The sequence below is a fragment of the Rhineura floridana genome, chromosome 5 (genome assembly GCF_030035675.1).
Source record: "Rhineura floridana isolate rRhiFlo1 chromosome 5, rRhiFlo1.hap2, whole genome shotgun sequence".
Taxonomy (NCBI): Eukaryota; Metazoa; Chordata; class Lepidosauria; order Squamata; family Rhineuridae; genus Rhineura; species Rhineura floridana.
Genome location: NC_084484.1, coordinates 86,645,495 through 86,667,104, shown reverse-complemented (window position 1 = coordinate 86,667,104; position 21,610 = coordinate 86,645,495). Strand labels below are relative to the sequence as shown.

Sequence of the window (21,610 nt, the reverse complement as noted above, 5' to 3'; positions counted from 1 at the left end):
TTACATATTTTAGTTAGCAGATCAGCAATTTCACATTTGAGTTCTTTGAGAACTCTCGGGTGGATGCCATCCAGGCCCGGTGATTTGTCAGTTTTTATATTGTCCATTAAGCTTAGAACTTCCTCTCTCGTTACCACTATTTGTCTCAGTTCCTCAGAATCCCTTCCTGCAAATGCTAGTTCAGGTTCAGGGATCTGCCCTATATCTTCCACTGTGAAGACAGATGCAAAGAATTCATTTAGCTTCTCTGCAATCTCCTTATCGTTCTTTAGTACACCTTTGACTCCCTTATCATCCAAGGGTCCAATTGTCTCCCTAGATGGTCTCCTGCTTTGAATGTATTCATAGAATTTTTTGTTGTTGGTTTTTATGTTCTTAGCAATGTGCTCCTCAAATTCTTTTTTAGCATCCCTTATTGTCTTGCATTTCTTTTGCCAGAGTTTGTGTTCTTTTTTATTTTCTTCATTTGGACAAGACTTCCATTTTTTGAAGGAAGACTTTTTGCCTCTAAGAGCTTCCTTGACTTTGCTTGTTAACCATGCTGGCATCTTCTTGGCCCTGGCAGTACCTTTTCTGATCTGCGGTATGCACTCCAGTTGAGCTTCTAATATAGTGTTTTTAAACAACTTCCAAGCATTTTCAAGTGATGTGACCCTCTGGATTTTGTTTTTCAGCTTTCTTTTTACCAATCCCCTCATTTTTGTGAAGTTTCCTCTTTTGAAGTCAAATGTGACCGTGTTGGATTTTCTTGGCAATTGGCCAGTTACATGTATGTTTAATTTAATAGCACTGTGCTCACTGCTCCCAATCGGTTCAACAACACTTACATCTTGCACTAGGTCCCGGTCCCCACTGAGGATTAAGTCCAGGGTTGCCGTCCCTCTGGTCGGTTCCATGACCAACTGGTCTAGGGAATAGTCATTTAGAATATCTAGAAACTTTGCTTCTTTGTCATGACTGGAACACATACGCAGCCAGTCTATGTCCAGGTAGTTGAAGTCACCCATTACTACCACATTTCCTAGTTTGGATGCTTCCTCAATTTCATATCTCATCTCAAGGTCTCCCTGAGCATTTTGATCAGGGGGACGATAGATCGTTCCCAGTATTAAGTCCCTCCTGGGGCATGGTATCACCACCCACAACGATTCTGTGGAGGAGTCTGCCTCTTTTGGGGTTTCGAGCTTGCTGGATTCAATGCCTTCTTTCACGTATAGAGCGACTCCGCCACCAATACGTCCTTCCCTGTCCTTCCGATATAGTTTATATCCAGGGATAACCGTATCCCACTGGTTTTCTCCATTCCACCAGGTCTCCGTTATGCTCACTATATCAATGCTCTCCTCTAAGACCAAGCACTCCAGTTCTCCCATCTTGGTTCGGAGGCTCCTAGCATTAGCGTACAGGCACTTGTAAGCAGTGTCTCTCTTCAAGTGTCTTTGGCACTTGTGGTTAGGCCTGTGGTAATTTTGCTCTTCTGAATTTATATCCTGTGCCCCTGCTCTCACAATGCCTACTTCTAGGCCTACCCCTTTTAAAATTTCATCATTTCTTTGGTTTTTATCCCAGGGGGGAGGTTTATTCCGAACCGGACCTTTCTCAGCTCCTGTCGGGTTTCCCCCCTCAGTCAGTTTAAAAGCTGCTCTGCCACCTTTTTAATTTTAAGTGCCAACCTTCTTAGGTAAAAGATAAAACATTTACTCACGAATTCTTCGTATGTTCAGAAACATAGGCTCTAGCTTAGATGAAAGAAAAAATATAGAAGTCTCAGTCCATCTTGGTGTTTGTATTGATGCTCTTAGCAGAGAGCATCATGCCATGCAGCCTCTCTCAAAGGTAGGAAGATCAGCAAAAGAGAATATTCAAAAATCCCCCAGGACAAAGGAGGAGGAAATCAAGTAAGTAACCCCACCCATTAGGAAGTTACATCATCATAAAACAGGTACATGGGATATTCCCCAAATATCCCTTAAAGGGAACACGCAACATTTGCCTATTCCAACACCATCTACACCAGGAACTTTGAGTACATCCATAAATGCTCCCAATGAATAGAAATGGTTGGCAATAACAGGCATGCGCCTGGTCTGGAGTGGGACCTGCCACTCCATATGAGCCACTGTCTTAAATGCTTCAGGAACAGGGATAGTTATGACTATAGATTTGGGCTCCTTCAAAATAGAAGCCCCCTTTGAATGAGCAGGAGGTGGATCTGATGGCGGAGTACTAAGACCCAAGGCTGCCAGAGACTTTCAGAGGAGAGGTAAAAATGATCTGCCTGAAACAGATGGTGCGAAGATGCATTGGATGAAGAAGATGCCTCCTCCATACTTGAGCCTGCACTCTATTCTTCACCATCTCACACAGGATCGATGAAGGGATCTAATGGGTCTCTGAGCGATTCATTCTCCAAACGTCCTCTAGATCCTGTGAAAGGATATGAAGACTGTGCAGCCTCCTATCGTGATGAGCATCCCACAAACTCCCTGGGCAGCGATCTGCATACAGCGCAAGTTAATCTAAAAAAGCCTGTTACACAATTGAGCCCACTGGGTAACTTGATCTGTTGCTATACTGGAGGTGGAGTGGAGTGATTGTGCAGGATCAGGAGGCTGAAGGAGATCACTAGACAGAGCCCAAGGAAGACCTCCTGAATGTGAGACAAGGCCTCAGGAGTCAATTGGATATACTGTAGTCATTATGGATTGCCCACCACCACCACCGGGCAGCAGGTGGCTGCAGAATAGTTGCAGCTTGTAACTGAGACCCCCTAGTCCCCGTGAAGCCTTGAAATTCCTCCTCCGATAATATCTGATATTATTATTATTATTGTTGTTATTATTATTATTCCATTTATAGACCACTTACTATCTGAAAGATCTCAAAGCAGTTTACAATAGAATTAATGCAATTTAGAAACTATACTTCTGTTAATATTTGCCTTTTTGCAGCCACATCACACTGTTGGCTCATATTCAACTTGTGATCAATGACAATTCCAAGATCCTTCTCACTTGTCGTATTGCTGAGCTAAATATCTCCCATCTGATAACTGTGTATTTGGTTTCTTTTTCCTAAGTGTAGAACTTTGCATTTATCCCTGTTGAATTGCATTCTGTTGTCTTCAGCCCAATGCTCCAGCCTATCAAGGTCCCTTTGAATTTTGTTTCTGTCTTCCACAGTATTACCTGTGCCCCCCAATTTTGTATCATCTGCAAATTTGATAACCATGCTCTGTACTTCCTTATCCAAGTTGTTCATAAAAATGTTGAAGAGCTCTGGGCCCAGGACTGAGCCCTGTGGTACCACACTCGTTACTTCCACCCAGTTTGAGAAGGAACCATTGATAAGCACTCTGAGTACGATTCTAAAGCCAACTGTGGATCCACCTGATAGTTGTTTCATCCAGCCCACATTTAGCTAGCTTGCTAATCAGAATATCATGGGGCACTTTGTCAAAAGCTTTGCTAAAGTCGAGATATATTATGTCCACAGCATTCCCCCAGTCTACAAGGGAGGTACCCGATCAAAAAACGAGATAAGATTAGTTTGGCAGGATTTGTTCTTCATAAATCCATGTTGGCTCCTAGGAATCACTGCATTATTTTCAAGGTGCTTACAGACTGACTGCTTTGTAATCTGCTCGAGTTTTTCCAGGGATTGATGTGAGGATTGATGTTAGGCTGACTGGTCTATAGTTCCCCAGTTCCTCCTTTTTGCCCTTTTTGACGATAGGGACAACATTAGCTCTCCTCCAGTTATCCAGCACTTCACCAGTCCTCTATGATTTTGCAAAGATAATAGTCAGCGGTTCTGAGAGTTCTTCAGCCAGTTCTTTCAATACTCTAGGATGCAATTTATTGGGCCCTGCCAATTTGAACTTGTTCAACGTGATTAGATATTCCTTGACTGTTTGCCTATCAAATCTCAAGCTCCAATCCTGCCCCTTCTACTTCATGTTTCCCGGGAGGGTCATAGACCCTTTTTTGGGAGAAGACTGAGCCAAAGTAGGAATTAAGCACTTCTGCCTTTTCTTTGTCATCTGTTATCATTTTGCCATCCTCATTGAGTAGCTGTGCCACCATTTCTTTTCTCTGTCTTTTACTATGGACATACCTGAAAAAGCTTTTTTGTTGCTTTTTGCATCTCTTGCTAACCTCAGCTTATTCTCAGCTTTAGCTTTCCTGACGCCATCCCTGCAATTCCATGATACCTGCCTGTACTCTTCCTTTGTGGCTTGGCCTTCTTTCCACTTCTTGTATGTGTCCTTTTGTTGTTGTTTTCAGGTCATCTCGAAGCTTTCTGTGAAGCCACATTGACTGCTGCTTCTGTTTCCCCCCTTTTTTCCTTGTTGGAATTGCTTGCCATTGCGCTTTTAGAATTTCCTTTTTTAGAAACTCCTACCCATTTGGACTCCTTTTCTCATTAGGGTGGCTTGCCATGGGACCGTACTTACAACGGTTCTGAGTTTATTAAAATCAACTTTCCTGAAGTCCAGAGTGCATGTATGGCTACTCTCCACTTTTGCTTCTGTTAAAAGCAAGAATTCAAGTATGGTGTGGTCACTTTACCCCAGAGTTCCCATAACTGCCACTTCATCCACCAACTCATCTCTATTGGTTAGAATCAAGTCCAGGATAGCTGATCCTCTGGTTGCTTCCTCCACTTTTTGTAGGAGGAAGTTATCTCCAACACAAGTCAGAAATTTCTTGGAGGGGCTGTGTTTGGCAGAATTTGTCTCCCAACAGATTTTGGGATAGTTGAAATCCCCCATTACTACTACATCATGCCTCCTTGAAACATTGGCAATTTGCTTCTCAAAAGTTACATTTTCGCCTTCTCCTTGATTGGGTGGTTAGTAGTAGACTCCAAGCACCACATTCCTATTATTACTTGCCCCATTAATTTTAATCCAGATACTGTTGGTGGAGCTACCAAGCTCATCTTCCTGTACAGTAGGGCCCCACTTTACAGCGCTTTGCTTTATAGTGCTTCGCTAATGCAGCAGTCTCAATTAGACGCAATTAGACTAAAGCCCCACTCATACAGCGCTTGTTCCGCATTTACGGTGGTTTTCAGGCGTCGCGCACCATTCTATTCAATGAGTTCCACTTTTCAACTGTTTTCGCTTTTCAGCAGACATCTGAAACATAACCTGCCGTATGAGTGGGGCCCTACTGTATTTCTGTGCAGGGATATATATATTTAACATACAGCGCAACTCCACCTCCTTTTCCCCCCCTTCTGTTCTTTTTGAACAAGTTATGTCCTTCAATTGCTGTATTCCAGTCATGGGAGTCATCCCACCAAGTTTCAGTTATACCTATGAAGTCATAATTATCCTCCTGTATTAAGAGTTCAAGGTCATCCTGCTTGTTTCCCATGCTCTGCACATTAGTATACAGACATCAAAGACCATGTGATTTATGGCTTGGCTTCCTTACTAAATTTTTCTGTTACTTGGCCCTATTAGAGCTGATCTCTCTATTCCCATTACTGTGCACAAGGCTTCATCAGTCATTACCACCAAGTTTACGTCTCCCTCCTCCTTAGGATTCAGTTAAAGCCCTGCTGATGAACTTCTCCATGCTGTGGCCAAACACATTCTTCCCAGTCCTTGTGAGATGCAACCTATCACTTGCCAGCAGTCCATCTTCCAGGAAGCATAGCCCATGGTCCCAGAATCCAAATCTCTCATGTCAGCACCACCTTCATATCCATTCATTCACATGGAGTATTTTTCTTTCCCTTTCTACTCCTCTTTTAAATACTGGAAGGATGGATGAAAAAACTATCTGGGCCCCAAAGTCCTTGAGTTTCCTTCCCAGAGCTTCAAAGTCTGATGTGATTTCTTCATAGCTTTGTTTGGCAGCATCATTTGTTCCCACATGGATGAGGAGAAAGGGATACCTGTTGGTGGGCTTGATGAGTGATGGCAACCCTTCTGTCACATCTCTAATCCGTCCTCTTGGTAGACAGCATACCTGACAAGTCCCTGGATCTTCTCAGCATACTTGGGTTTCAATCCTATGCAGAAAGGAGTCTCCCATTACTAGTACTCTTCTCTTCTTGTTGTGGGGTATGGTTACATTGGTCCTGCTAGATTGAGCTTCAGCCTCTTGCTCGTTGTCGCACAGGGTCTCCTGTAATTCTTCCACCACAGGCTATCCTCCAGTCTTATCCTCGAGTGGTTGAAAGCGGTTCCATAGCGACACTGGTGAAGGGTGTCTTCTAGCTCTTCTGCTCCTGTCACCTTTTCCCACGGAGTTTCCTCCACTTCAAAAGAATGCTCTCCAAAGCATTCTCCTCTTCTGCTACCACATGCTATTTTTCTTCCACCTCCACTTCTCTTTGCTGCTGTTGTTCCAGCGTTCTGTCTAAGAACTCTTCATCTTCATTGGGGGGTCTGTGCACAGTCTAAGTTTAGAATTGTCATGTTCCATTCACTCACTTGATTCAGAGCATTTACATCCTCTTCCATTCATTCCGCCAACCTCCCAATGGTGGATATCCAGCATCAACTTGTACCACTACTGTCAGTAAAAGAAACCAACTCTGTAGCTTGATTGGCCAAGTACTCTGTTCTCTGTACAAAAACAAGCACACTTGTGGCTGCAGTGCAGATCACTAGGCCCACATTTGGGGCTCTGGGCTAAAGATTTGGAGCTCTGGTATTGTCCACTAACCCTTCCTCTGCCATATTTCCAGTATGTATATTAATGAAAGAAAGTTTAGCGTTGTAACACCATAATTCTAAATCATGTTAAAATAGCAGTGACCAGAAAGCTTCTTAAAAAGATAAAAAACAAATGATGATGACATTAGTATAGTGTTTTAGAACTATTTCACCGAGTAGTAGTAATAGTAGTTGTTGTCGTATTGTATTCTTTATATGCTATACCTCTCTTGCATCAAACAAAAATTATAGCTAATTTAATTTTTTAAAACAATGTTTTTTAAAACATAATGAAGTTTCATAAAGTACCACCCGCCATACAGATTCTGATGAATGTGTACTGAGATCAAATAGCACCACCCACAGCAGGTATGTCACACCCACTGCTGTGGACAGAACACAATAGGGTATCAACATAGCACTGGTTTGCCTGATATGGTAAGCCTAACTATGGTTTGCTAAGACTACAAACGTGTGGGTTTCCAGAGTGGGGTTTGCAGCTGCTTTGTTCCTCCCTTGTCCTTTTTACTGCCATGCCACACTGAGCTAAGTCAAGGTTTGGCTTAGCACAGCCTTTCCCAACTAGTGGGCCACCAGATGTTGTTGGACCACAATTCCCATTTTTCCTGACCATTGGCAATGCTGGCTGAGGCTGATGGGAGTTGTGGTCCAACAACATCTGGTGGCCCACTAGTTGGGAAAGGCTGGCTTAGGATGTCATCCAAACCAAGAATCATGGTTAAGCTGTCTCCACCTCACTAACCACAAGCTGTAGCCGAGTTTTTTTCTTGACTTAGCTCAGTGTGAAGTGCACTAAAAAGGACCAGGGAGGATTAAAACAGCTGAGAGCTCCTCTCTGGGAGGAATTCTGGGAACTGTAGTTTACCCCTCACACAGCTACAACTCCCAGCACCCTTAACAAACTACAGTTCCCAGGATTCTTTAGCAGAGGGAATGTACTTTGAATGTGCTTTACGGCTATGGTGTGTATGCAGTCTTACTCTGTGTTGTATAAGTAGTCTTAAGTCATGCAGATAAGATGATTAACAGACTTGGTCAGGGCCATTACCTTAACAAAGGGACTGGCTTAACCAGTTTAGCGGTTCCTTCCTTACAAGTCCCAACCTTACAAATGCAAAATTACAGGGTTGGCATAGATCCAAAGACATCATCCAGACCACCCCCTAACCCTATAACAGTATTAAAGATTACTTCAATCACAGCCAAAAATTATCTAGAGTTTGTAATTTATTTGTATTCCAATAACGGTGCAACAGTTAACACAGCAATCAAAGATAAAGCAAAAAAACAAACACAATACTGGTATTATGGATTCTGAGAGATGTTATAGCAGTGCTAGTGAGATGCTGTTTTTTAATATGCATTGTCTTCTTTAGTTAAAAGAAAGAAAACAGAGATTATATTATTGTATAGTTTTCCTTTTGCATAAAAACACTGACAATTATATATTCCCCCTTTGAAAAACAACTTAACTTATTGCACCCTCATTTTTGTAAAAAAAATAAAGTTACCTGTATGTTTTCATCTAGTCATATCTCCTATTTCATATGGTTAACTGATTGGAAGGGTACAGTGGAACTAGATGATTTTTTAAAACAGTTATTAGTACCTTGTTTACAAGTTGTCACAGCACATTTAAAATGTTGAGGAAGTCCTGTACTGTGTTGGTTCCAGGTTATAAGAATGAGATAAAAGTGAGCACTCGTGACAGCATCATTGCCACTGAAGATCCATTTTTTTACAAGATGCTGTTATGTGACTAAAAACACATTCACTATACTCCATTGTGAACTGTTGCAGGAAAAGAAATGAAAAAGGACATGGCTGATCTGTTCCCTGTTGATGAATGCTTTTAGAAGATAGTTTTTCCATAGCTTTACTTCTGAATCCTTGACCTCAAGGGTATACTTCATATGGCCTTGGAAAGATGCTAACTGGTAACTCAAGTGTGTAACATGACTTGACTATTAAGTTTATTGAGTGAATAAAAATGTTAGGTTTATAGACCATTAAAAGAATGAATAATGCAGATGTAATACTTTAAACTAAGTCCTGACAAGGCAAAGAAAAATGGAGGTAAAATCTATCTGTGTTACCTTAAACTGTTAAGTACAAGGACAGGTGCAAAGGAAACTACAAAATGTAAGCCAAGGTATAGTCTTAGGGCCTGTTTACATGCCAAGAAAATGTGCATCTGGCTCAAAATGCAGATCCTTTTAATTTGGACCATTTACTTGACGTTTCTCCCAACCCATGTGCATACTACACCTTTTGCCTTTAACTCTGGATTAAATGGATGCGATAAAAACCAGCATTTGCTTTTAAAATCCGCTTCTGCTCCTACCGTGTATTACCTTTAAAGCACCCTATTTTGGCTGCACAGTTTCTTCAGCATTAGATCCTCCCTTTTTGCCGCCCCTTTAACTATCCCTGGGCGTCATTTTGTTTCCGGCCCTTGACGAAGCAACTTCCGGTTGCTCTCGCCTTCAGTCAAGCTCCAAGAAAGAGAGAGAAGGCAGGGCTTCCATTAGTGCAGAAGAGTCAGATAGGAGACCTCCTTACAGGGAAGATCAACCTCCGAAGCCCAGGCTCTGAAAGCAGGCGCTGGACTTTTGTGAGCCAAGAGGCACTGCAACAAGCACACAGGCACACACGCGCCCGCACATCTGCATGTGCCAGATGGCTCTGGCGATTTCTCCGGGTCCTGCCTGCCTGCGCTTCCTCCTCCTCCCGCCACCCCCCCCATGATCTGCTCTCTCCTCCTGAGCTCTGAAGACGAGAGAAAGAAACTGTGGGCTGCAGGCTTGCTCGGGCTGGCTTCTTTACCGGCCGCCTCTGTTTTCTGGAGTGGGGGTGAGAGCTGGGGCGAAAGCGTGCTCGTGTGTCTTTGCGCTTCAATTTTGGGGATGCTAGAGCCCTGGGCTGCGCGCCTTCCTTTCTCCCGCTTTCTCCCGCTTCTCCCCAATAATTTCCTCCCCCGTGTGTGTGTGTGGAGGACCTCTTCAGCCTCTTTTGAATAAACTAGCAGAGCCTCTATCCTCTGCTGCAGAGGATTACATTGTACAAGTGCAATCACCATACACACTTTGGCAAAGAGCCCCATTCAGCATTTCCGAATTAATATGCTTTGTATGCTATTGTTGCTGGCCTTTTCCAAGTTCTCATTGCTCACGTAAACTGCTCCTGTCTGAAGTTGTTGGGCAACAAAACAAAACAAAATAAGAAACCCTACTTGGGCCAGTGTCTGTGATTTTCTCTCTCTAAAGATAGTTTTGCACAGGGTCGGAGCGATTCCCTTTCTTTCAAGCGCCTATTCCTTCGTTCAGAGAAACACTGCCCCTTCCCCTCCTCCGCAGTTAACATGCTAATGTGTGGGCGTGACAACAAGGAAACTCTGATAGCAATAAACGCACATGCGTGTGAATGCTACAAAGAAAAATAGCCAATTTATTCATAGCAAGGGCGGAAATATGTAAACTGTCAAAATCAATCCCGATGGAAAAAGCAGCATGTTTAAAGTGGATCTGGGGTCCCATGTAAACAGGCCCTAAGTAACCATATTTGGGGGGGTGTCACTTTATTTTCAGACACTGTCATAGGACAGGCTTAAAGTGGTTAGATTTGTTATAGTAGAACAACAAGACTCGTTCATTCCTCTGTTTTTGTTAAAATTTCACTGCATGCTGTATCATTCCACCTGATGTATATCACTGACGCCTGTGTGGGGGTGCTGGGTAGGCAATATCTGCCTCAGTTCTACCCACCTGGGTAGTCATTACAACATCAGCCCAGACTGGAAGTGTGGCAGAGGGAGGTGTTGCTGTAGTTCACAGGAGTTCACTTTCTATCAATGGGAAACTTCTATCTATCTCTTGGAGCAGGACTGGTGGGCCTGCATCTGGTATTGGGCCAAAAAGGCGGGTTAGGGATGCTGTTGCTGTATCGCCTACCCTGCTCCTCAACAGCCTCCTTGACCGAGCTGGCTGAGGTCTCGTGTGGACAAACCCAGAACAGTGAGTTTGGGTGATTTCATCATATATGCTGAGGGCACTTGAGGTCTGGCTCAGGAGTTGATGGCCTCAGTGGCAACCATGGGCCTGTCTCAAATACTTATCAATCCAACACAGAGAGCAAGACATATCCCTTTGATTTAGTTTTTGGGGATGGGAGGGATGATGGTCTGGAAATAGATGGGGTGGATATCATCCCACTGTCACGGTCAGACAATTTCCTCATGAGGTTTGGACTTGCAGCAACAATTTTCCCCTGTAGAGGTGGAGGACCTGTTATGATGACCCATCCCCAGAGACTGCTGGGGGGGAGAGTGTTGCCAGTGGATAAGGCAGGTGATCCTGTTGAGGTCAGTATGGAATGGTGAATATGGTCACTTCTGAGGGCCCTCTCCTGCACTGTGGAGCCTATGTCACCACTTAGTATACTGTGGAGCTGAGATTGATGAAATGGACGGCGGGATGGCTGGAGTATAAGTGGCATAAATCACACTCCAGAACCGACTGAGCAGATGCTGTGGCTCATAATCGGGCCTACCATGTGCTGCTTCCATTGTGTCCTTGAAAAGCCACCTGGCAGAGTTCTACGTGGTCCAGAGGTTGATCACTCCTGACTAACAGTGCCTAACTGTAGCTGGCTGACTAAACACGTGGAGGATACAGCTGCGTGGCTCCACAGTGATTTCGACACTGCTACTGTGGCAGCACCAGCTGAAGTGTCCAATACAACATTGGACCCAGTGTTGTGGAATTAGTTCAAATTATTGTAGCTTGATGATGTGGCCAGGATACTTGCAGTGAAGTGTCCAAACACCTGCATTAGATTCTTGTCTATCCTGGCTTATTAAAGCTAGCTGGAGTGGGGTGACTGAATGGATCGTGGGTGTGGTAAACACACCTTTGTGTGATGGAGTGTTGCCCATATCCACTTCTTTAAAAGTCCCACTCTGGACCCAGTAAATAATTAGAGGCAAGTCACCAATAACTCTTTCTTGCCAGAAGTGGTAGAGAAGGTAGTTATGGAGCAACTGTAGGTATTCCTGTATGAGACTGATTATCTAGATCCACTACAATCTGAGTTCAGACTCAGTTTCAAAACTGAATCAACCTTGGTCACCCTAATGGATGACCTTTATCGTGAGAGAGAGAGCGTAACCCTGTTAGTTCTGCTCAATCTCTCAGCGGTTCTCGATACCATCGGCTATGGTATCCTCCTAGACTGACTCAGTGGGATTGGGATTGGAGGCACCATATTATTGTGATTCTTTCCTTTCTTCAGGGTTGTGTTCAGAGAGTAGCACTGTATGAGTTAACATAAGAACATAAGAAGAGCATGCTGGATCAGGCCAGTGGCCCATCTAGTCCAGCATCCTGTTCTCACAGTGGCCAACCAGTGTAAGAACAGGATGCTGGACTAGATGGGCCACTGGCCTGATCCAGCAGGCTCTTCTTATGTTCTTATGTTTACTCTTTTCAGTCCCCTGGCTCTTGTGCTACAGAGTGCCGCAGGGTACTATCCTCTCCCCATTGCTGTTTAACATCTATATGAAGCCATTGAGAGTGGTCATTAAGGGTTTTGGAGCAAGGTGTCATTAGTACTCTAGTGACATGCAGCTCTACTTCTCCATAACATCTGGATCAGGAAAGGCTGTGAAAGTTCTAGATCTGTGCCTGAGTGCAATTATGAACTGGATGAGGGCCAATAAACTGTCTTTGAATTCTGGGAAGATGGAGGCTGTTTGGGTGGGTGGTTCCCATGTCTGGGAAATAGGCAAGTTACATGTTGTAGGTGAGGTTGCACTTCCTCTGAAGGAGCAGGTACATAGCTAGGTGTACTCCTGGATACATTTCTGTTGCTAGAAGCCAATTGCCCTCTGTTGCTAGGAGTGTCTTTTACCATCTCTGTCTGGTTCGTCAGCTATTGCCATTTCTGGACAGGATGATGATGATGATGATTGAATTTATATCCCACCCTTCCTCCCAAAGGAGCCCATGGTGGCAAATATAAACAAAACAATTTAACAACAAGAAGAAAACAGTTAAAAACATTCTAAAACACAATTATAATTTTTTTAAAATCTAAAACAATTAAAAATATTGTAAAACACAGCTTAGAAACATTCTTTCATTAGTGAAGAATAATAATTTTCACTGTATTATCTATTGGCCTTGACAATGTTAAAATATGCTCCATTGAGTACACAAGAATAAGAATAAATGTTACAATAATAAAATTAAAATCCAATGTAATTTTATAAAACATTTAACACAACAAAGTCCAACTTAAACTAAAAATGGAAACACTCTTAAAACTCATAACCATAATCTGTCACATTTTACTAACTCTTTTCTTGCAGCTAGAGCCAATAGTGATGTTCTATATGTTATGTATGGATAAACATCTTATACAAGAAAGCAAATAATCTGATGTTCATAATAGGTTGTTAAGCTAGACAAGATATTTTCCAGGAATTTTTCCCTTGGGCCATCATATAAAGGACATTTCAGTATATAGTGGGTTATGCTTTCCACCTGATTTAAATTACAGAAACAGATCCGTTGGGAAGCTGGGAGTGTTCTGTATCTGCCATCCAGCATAACTGAAGGCATGTTTTGTAAGTGTAGTTCTAGAAAAGCCCTGCGAAGGGGAAACACTGACAGTTCTTCTAGGTATCTGGCTCTTTGGTGATCCTTTTTAAAGAGGCAGTACCATTGGGCAAATTTGGATTTCTGCATCAACCTCTTGTCTCTCTAGCTTGTTCTTCATATGTGCTATCCTTTAATTCTTTTTTGTTTAAATGGGCCCAAAATGAGTCTGGCACATTAGTGATCAGGTTGCCAGCAACAGTCCTCTTCAACCATCAAATGTCTGGGTAAACAGGAATGTTTTCAGATTCCTCCAGAAATTTAATAGTGATGGAAACAGACACACCTCACTGGGGAGGGCATTCCACAAATGGAGCCTCCACTGAAAAGGCCCTGTCATGGGTCAGTGCCAACCAGGCATTGCTCATTGGCGGCACCACCAACAAGGTTTTGTCTGCTTATCATAGAGTTGATACTGGGGAAGGTGCTGTTTTAGATAATTGGGTCACAAACCATTTAGGGTTTATATGCTACTATTAACATCTTGCTCCCTGGCAGCCAATGCAGGGCTTTCAGGACTGGTGAGAGAGGGTCCCATTGGGCTGACCCACTGGGTTACCCCACTTACTAGTCGAGCAGCTGCATCCTGCACTAACTGCAGCCTCCAGATTGTCTTCAAGGGCAGCTCCCCATATAGTACATTACAGTAGTCCAGACTGGAAGTCACCAGAACATGGACAACTGAGGCCAGGCTATCCCGGTCCAAAAACAGCTGTAGCTAGCAAATCAGTCTCAGCTGGGCATAATCACTCCTAGCCATAGAAACTACTTGGGACTCTAGTGACAAGTTGGGATCCAGGACTACTCCCAGATTATGAACCTGTTCCTTGGGGGGGGGGGAATACAACTCCTCCCAGAAGAGGCTTTACACCTAATTCCTGGACACAGGAAATACCCACCCACAGCACTTCTGTCTTACCAGGATTCAGCCTCAGTTTGCTGACCCCCATCCAACCCATCACTGCCTTTAGACACCTGTCCAACATTTCACAGCCTCTCTTGATTCATATGGAATGAAGAGAGAGCTGTGTGACATCAGCATACTGATGACACCATACTCAAAATCCTTAGATAACAGCTCCCAAAGCTTTCAAATATATGTTAAATGGCATGGGAGACAGAATGGACTCTTGTGGAAGCCCACAGCCCAAAAGCCATGGAGCCAAGCAACAATCTCCTATGTTTTAGTCTGGACTATGACCTGGAAAACTAGGGTTTGAATCCCCACACAGCCATGAAGCTCACTGGGTGACCTTGGGCCAGTCACTGCCTCTCAGCCTCAGAGGAATGGTAAACCCCCTCTGAATACTGCTTACCATGAAACCCCTATTCATAGGGTCGCCATAAATCGGAATCGACTTGAAGGCAGTCCATTTCCATTTCAAAGTGCTTTTAGTGTTTTTGTTTGCTACTGTCATGGCCCCGTCAGAGGACGCATCAGACGAGGATGACTCAGGAGTAACAGCAGCAGACCCAGAAGCAGCAGACCCAGAAGGAGAAATGGAGGAAACTCCTGAGAACCCAGCTCCTTCTCCCCCTCAGCTGCAGAGCTCCCCAGACACAGCTGAAGCCCTTCAGCCAGACGCAGACAGTGAACAGGATACTCCCCCCTCACCTGCAGAATGTAGACAACAGAAGGTCAGGCAGAAGAGGGGCAGGCCTGTCCACTTAAGGCCAAAACGCTGATGGCTCACACCTGCTGACAAACCTGCTCCTTAAAAGTCAAACCTTGGCTTCAGCTTGTTGCTGACTACAACATCAGGATTGACCACTGTGTGTCTTCCTATCCCCTGAACCTTGACTTGGACTGATCTCTCGGCAAACTAGACCTGGACCTTCACTGATGTCTCTTCTGGATTTCTGGCTTGGCATGTAAGCTTTGAACGGCCTCTGCCCTTATCTTGCTTCCTCCTTGCTAGCCTGGCAGATTTATAGTCAAGCTGCTGGCTGAGGACTTATGGCCTGGCAATTAACAAGGAATCTCCAGCCCTGCCTGCACCCCCACCGACACTGCTGTCTCAGTGAAGAGCTGACAGCTACCCTGGGCTCCTTCTGGGATGAAGGTTGCTGCTCCATGAGCTAGAGGGAGCCCACAGCTGACGAAGCATCAAGGCGAGTTAAGCAGCGGAGCAAGTTCGGCAGCAGGGTGAGGAGGCCAGCGGCCCCCACTCTGCCCATCTGTTCCCTGACCTCAACTAAACCGCAGTTTCCAACCCATTCACTTAATAAACCATAAACAAAACTATGCAGGTAAGAAGCCAGCAGGGGTGTAGGGGCTTTCCAGTGTTTTGCACAATCTGCAGCATGTACGACTATCTGCCTGTTGGACTGAAGTCGTGTGTGTGCTCTCGGTGCAATGAGCTCCTGGCTCTCCGGGAATGACTTCATTTCATTGAGGCCAAGGTGGCTGACCTGTAAAAGCTGAGATAGGCAGAGAGATATGTGGATGAGGCCTTCAGGGACATTATAGCTGTGTCCCACTCCAAGGATAACAGCTCTGCTGCTATCATGGAGAACGATGGTCTTGGGGAAGGAGAGCATCTAGCTGAGGAAGAGGGAAACGATCCCTTAGAAGGGACCCATTCCTTGAGGGATGAGCAGCTATCCTCTCGTGCCGAGGATATATGTCCGGGGGGTGGAGGGATCCTTGTAGTGGGCGATTCGATCATTAGGAACATAGACAGTGGGGTGTGTGATGGGCATGCATACCGCAAGGTGATTTGCCTGCCTGGTGAGAAGGTTGTGGATATCGCCCGTCGTTTAGATAGTTTGGTAGACAGTGCTGGGAAGGAGTCAGTGGTCGTGGTGCACATTGGCACCAGTGACATGGGGAAATGCAGCTGTGAGGTCCTGGAAGCAAAATTTAGGTTGCTAGGTAGGATGCTGAAAGCCAGCACCTCCAAGGTGGCTTTCTCTGAAATGCTACCAGTTCCACGCGCAGGACCAGCCAGACAGGCACAGCTTTGTAGTCTCAATGCGTGGATGAGACAATGGTGTCAGGATGAGGGGATGGGATTTGTTAGGCACTGGGGAACATTTTGGGACAAGCCGGGCCTGTACAAAAGGGACGGGCTCCACTTGAACCAGAATGGAACCAGACTGCTGGCACTTAAAATTAAAAAGGTGGCAGAGCAGCTTTTAAACTGACTGAGGGGGGAAACCCGACAGGAGCTGAGGAAGGTTCGGTTCAGAATAAACCTCCCCCCTGGGATAAAAACCAAGGAAATGATGAAATTTTAAAAGGGGTAGGCCTAGAAGTAGGCATTGAGAGAGCAGGGGCACAGGGCAAAATTACCACAGGCCAAACCAAAAGTGCCAAAGACACTTGAAGAGAGACACTGCTTACAAGTGTCTGTACGCTAATGCTAGACGCCTCCAAACCAAGATGGGAGAACTGGAGTGCTTGGTCTTAGAGAAGAGCATTGATATAGTGAGCATAACGGAGACCTGGTGGAATGGAGAAAACCAGTGGGATACGGTTATCCCTGGATATAAACTATATCGGAAGGACAGGGAAGGATGTATTGGTGGCGGAGTCGCTCTATACATGAAAGAAGGCATTGAATCCAGCAAGCTCGAAACCCCAAAAGAGGCAGACTCCTCCACAGAATCGTTGTGGGTGGTGATACCATGCCCCAGGAGGGATTTAATACTGGGAACGATCTATCGTCCCCCTGATCAAAATGCTCAGGGAGACCTTGAGATGAGATATGAAATTGAGGAAGCATCCAAACTAGGAAATGTGGTAGTAATGGGTGACTTCAACTACCCGGACATAGACTGGCCGCATATGTTTTCCAGTACACGACAAAGAAGCAAAATTTCTAGATATTCTAAATGAATATGCCCTAGACCAGTTGGTCATGGAACCGACCAGAAGGATGGCAACCCTGGACTTAATCCTCAGTGGGGACCGGGACCTGGTGCGAGATGTAAGTGTTGTCAAACCGATTGGGAGCAGTGACCATAGTGCTATTAAATTAAACATACATGTAACTGGCCAATTGCCAAGAGAATCCAACACGGTCACATTTGACTTCAAAAGAGGAAACTTCACAAAAATGAGGGGATTGGTAAAAAGAAAGCTGAAAAACAAAGTCCAGAGGGTCACATCACTCGACAATGCTTGGAAGTTGTTTAAAAACACTATATTAGAAGCTCAACTGGAGTGCATACAGCAGATCAGAAAAGGTACCACCAGGACCAAGAAGATGCCAGCATGGTTAACGAGCAAAGTCAAGGAAGCTCTTAGAGGCAAAAAGTCTTCCTTCAGAAAATGGAAGTCTTGTCTGAATGAAGACAATAAAAAGGAACACAAACTCTGGCAAAAGAAATGCAAGTAGACAATAAGGGATGCTAAAAAAGAATTTGAAGAACACATTGCTGAGAACATAAAAATCAACAACAAAAAATATCTGTAAATACATTCAAAGCAGCAGACCATCTAGGGAGGTGATTGGACCCTCGGATGATAAGGGAGTCAAAGGTGTACTAAAGAACGATAAGGAGATTGCAGAGAAGCTAAATGAATTCTTTGCATCTGTCTTCACAGTGGAAGATATAGGGCAGATTCCTGAACCTGAACTAACATTTGCAGGAGGGGATTCTGAGGAACTGAGACAAATAGTGGTAACGAGAGAGGAAGTTCTAGGCTTAATGGACAATATAAAAACTGACAAATCACCAGGCCTGGATGGCATCCACCCGAGAGTTCTCAAAGAACTCAAATGTGAAATTGCTGATCTGCTAACTAAAATATGTAACTTGTCCCTCAGGTCCTCCTCCGTGCCTGAGGACTGGAAAGTGGCAAATGTTACGCCAATCTTCAAAAAGGGATCCAAGGGGGATCCCGGAAATTACAGGCCAGTTAGCTTAACTTCGGTCCCTGGAAAACTGGTAGAAAGTATTATTAAAGCTAGATTAACTAGGTACATAGAAGAACAAGCCTTGCTGAAGCAGAGCTAGCATGGGTTCTGCAAGGGAAAGTCCTATCTCAGTAACCTATTAGAATTCTTTGAGAGTGTCAACAAGCATATAGATAGAGGTGATCCAGTGGACATAGTGTACTTAGACTTTCAAAAAGCTTTTGACAAGGTACCTCACCAAAGACTTCTGAGGAAGCTTAGCATGGAATAAGAGCAGAGGTCCTCTTGTGGATAAGGAATTGGTTAAGAAGCAGAAAGCAGAGAGTAGGAATAAATGGACAGTTCTCCCAATGGAGGGCTGCAGAAAGTGGAGTCCCTCAAGGATCAGTATTGGGACCTGTACTTTTCAACTTGTTCATTAATGACCTAGAATTAGGAGTGAGCAGTGAAGTGGCCAAGTTTGCTGACGACACTAAATTGTTCAGGGTCGTTAAAACAAAAAGGGATTGCGAAGAGCTCCAAAAAGACCTCTCCAAACTGAGTGAATAGGTGGAAAAATGGCAAATGCAATTCAGTATAAACAAGTGTAAAATTATGGATATTGGAGCAAAAAATCTGAATTTCACATATACGCTCATGGGGTCTGAACTGGTGGTGACCGACCAGGAGAGAAACCTCAGGGTTGTAGTGGACAGCACGATGAAAATGTTGACCCAGTGTGCGGCCTCTGTGAAAAAAGCAAATTCCATGCTAGGGATAATTAGGAAAGGTACTGAAAATAAAACAGCCGATATCATCATGCCGTTGTATAAATCTGTGGTGCGGCCACATTTGGAATACTGTGTACAGTTCTGGTCGCCTCATCCCAAAAAGGATATTATAGAGTTGAAAAATGTTCAGAAGAGGGCAACCAGAATGATCAAGGGGATGGAGCGACTCCCTTATGAGGAAAGGTTGCAGCATTTGGGCCTTTTTAGTTTAGAGAAAAGGCGGGTCAGAGAAGACGAGATAGAAGTGTATAAAATTATGCATGGCATTGAGAAAGTGGATAGAGAAAAGTTCTTCTCCCTCTCTCATTATACTAGAACTCGTGGACATTCAAAGAAGCTGAATGTTGGAAGATTCAGGACAGACAAAAGGAAGTACTTCTTTACTCAGCGCATAGTTAAACTATGGAATTTGCTCCCACAAGACGCAGTAATGGCCACCAGCTTGGATGGCTTTAAAAGAAGATTAGACAAATTCATGGAGGACAGGGCTATCAATGGCTACTAGCCGTGATGGCTGTGCTCTGCCACCCTAGTCAGAGGCAGTATGTTTCTGAAAACCAGTTGCTGGAAGCCTGAGGAGGGGAGAGTGTTCTTGCACTCAGGTCCTGCTTGCGGGCTTCCCCCAGGCACCTGGTTGGCCACTGTGAGAACAGGATGCTGGACCAAATGGGCCACTGGCCTGATCCAGCAGGCTCTTCTTATGTTCTTATGTTCTTAAGGGCAGGTTATAAATTCGATCAATCAATCAATCAATCAATCAATCAATTCGTAGTCATCCTGCAGGTAAAAGTGGAGCCACGGCAATACAGTACCTCCTACTACAATCTCCTTCAGTTGCTCCAGAAGGACACTGTGGTTAATAGTTTCAAAAGCCACTGAGAATCAAGGAGAACCAACAGGGTCACATATAGAAATTTAATAAATAAATAAATAAATTGCCCCTGCTTCTCTTCTGTTACAGGTAAATCAGTCAGGGCCACCAAGGCTGTTTCTGTGCCAAAACAGGTTGAGAAGCCACACTGAAATAGATTGAGATAACCTGTCTCCTCCAGGCATGCCTGCAGCTAGCTGGCGTTGATCACCTCTTGATCGCCTTGTCCAGGAAGAGAATATCAGAGACTAGATGTTAGTTTTCTAAAATCTCTGGATCCAGAGTTCCAGATAGCCTGACCACTTGTAGTCCATGTGTTGGTAACCTCATGGCAGGATTACTGCAACACAGTCTATGTGGGGCTGCCCTTGGGGCTGTTTCATAAGCTCCAGCTGGTACAGAATGTGGTGGCTACAGCATGTGACAGGCAGTCTGGACCGCTTGGCTCAATGTCTCGTGGAAGACGCCCGGCAGCAACCAGAGCGTCTGGAGCGCCGGTGAGAATGGCATCTACTTGCAGTTCTCACCTCTGTGGTGGTTGGCCAGTGTGCTGGTGCTGCCATAGGGGCTCGACACCGTCAACCCCTTCACCAACTTCAGTGTCCTGGCCGCCGCTGCCATCACAGGTACACTTTGGCTTGCCCTCATCCAGTGGGGTGGTGGGTGTACCTTCTCCAAGAAGATCTATGTGGCCACCAAATGGGGGGGCACTGCCACCGCCACCATTTACAACTACAGCAGCAGGTTGGGGAACAACACCCAGGCCATGACCCACCCTGCTTCTGTGAGACCGGCTGGTGCTGGGGAAAGGTTACTTGTATTTTGCCATCAGAGAAGCTGATGAGAAGTTCAACTGAAAGTGTCGGACTTGCAAGCATAGAAGGAAAGAGAGAGAACTAACTTACAACCTGAGATGTTTCTACCACTCCAGTCGACTGCACCACCCTGTATTTTCACTGGAAGTTGTAATCACTGTTTTTTTAATAATGTTTTTTGTTATTTAATTTTTATAAATTGTATTGTTTTATTGATGTATTTCTATATTTGTATTTTTCTTGTAAGCCGCCTTGAGGGCCTTTTGGCCATAAGGCAGGGAATAAATAAACTATAATAATAATAATAATAATAGTTAAAACATCTACTATGGAGCCATTATATTAATAGCCCTGAATAACGTAGGTCCAGGATACCCTATGGGACTGCCTGAACATTTATATCCCAGCTGGTTCACTGAGATCATCTATAAGAGCATCATTGGTTATCTGCCAAGTTGGTGAGGCTCATCTGACAGCAACAAGTAATCAAGGTTTTAGTGCCATCAGCCCAAATCCTGTGAAATACTCTGCCAATGGAGATTCAATAGACGCCTTCTATTTTAACCTTTAAGCTTCTGTTGAAAACTTTTCTATGCTTCCAGGCTTATGTAGGCAATTAAGAACATATATTTCTGTAACAGTTAGGTGATATCTCTGATTTTAAATGTTTACTTGATTTTTAGTGTGTGTGTGTGTATGTATGTGTATATATGTGTGTGTCTCTGTATATATATATGTGGGTGTATATGTGTATATATATATATATATATGTGTGTATATATGTTTCTTGTTAAGCCAATTTTATATTTTTTATAATATAGCAGTATACAAACATTTTTATAAATAAAGATAGCAACTAGAGGAATGAACTATAAAGAGTCTAGAAATCTAATTGTTCCTGTGAGTGCTACCATTTAATTTATCCTCTTAGAAACT

At 44.1% G+C, this 21,610-nt stretch overlaps 1 protein-coding gene across 12 annotated transcripts in view; it reads left to right on the top strand.

Moving 5' to 3' along the window:
• Nucleotides 1-21,610, top strand: part of DMD (dystrophin) — a 2,032,119-nt gene that overhangs the window by 863,809 nt on the left and 1,146,700 nt on the right. The gene's annotated exons all lie outside the window — the stretch shown is intronic.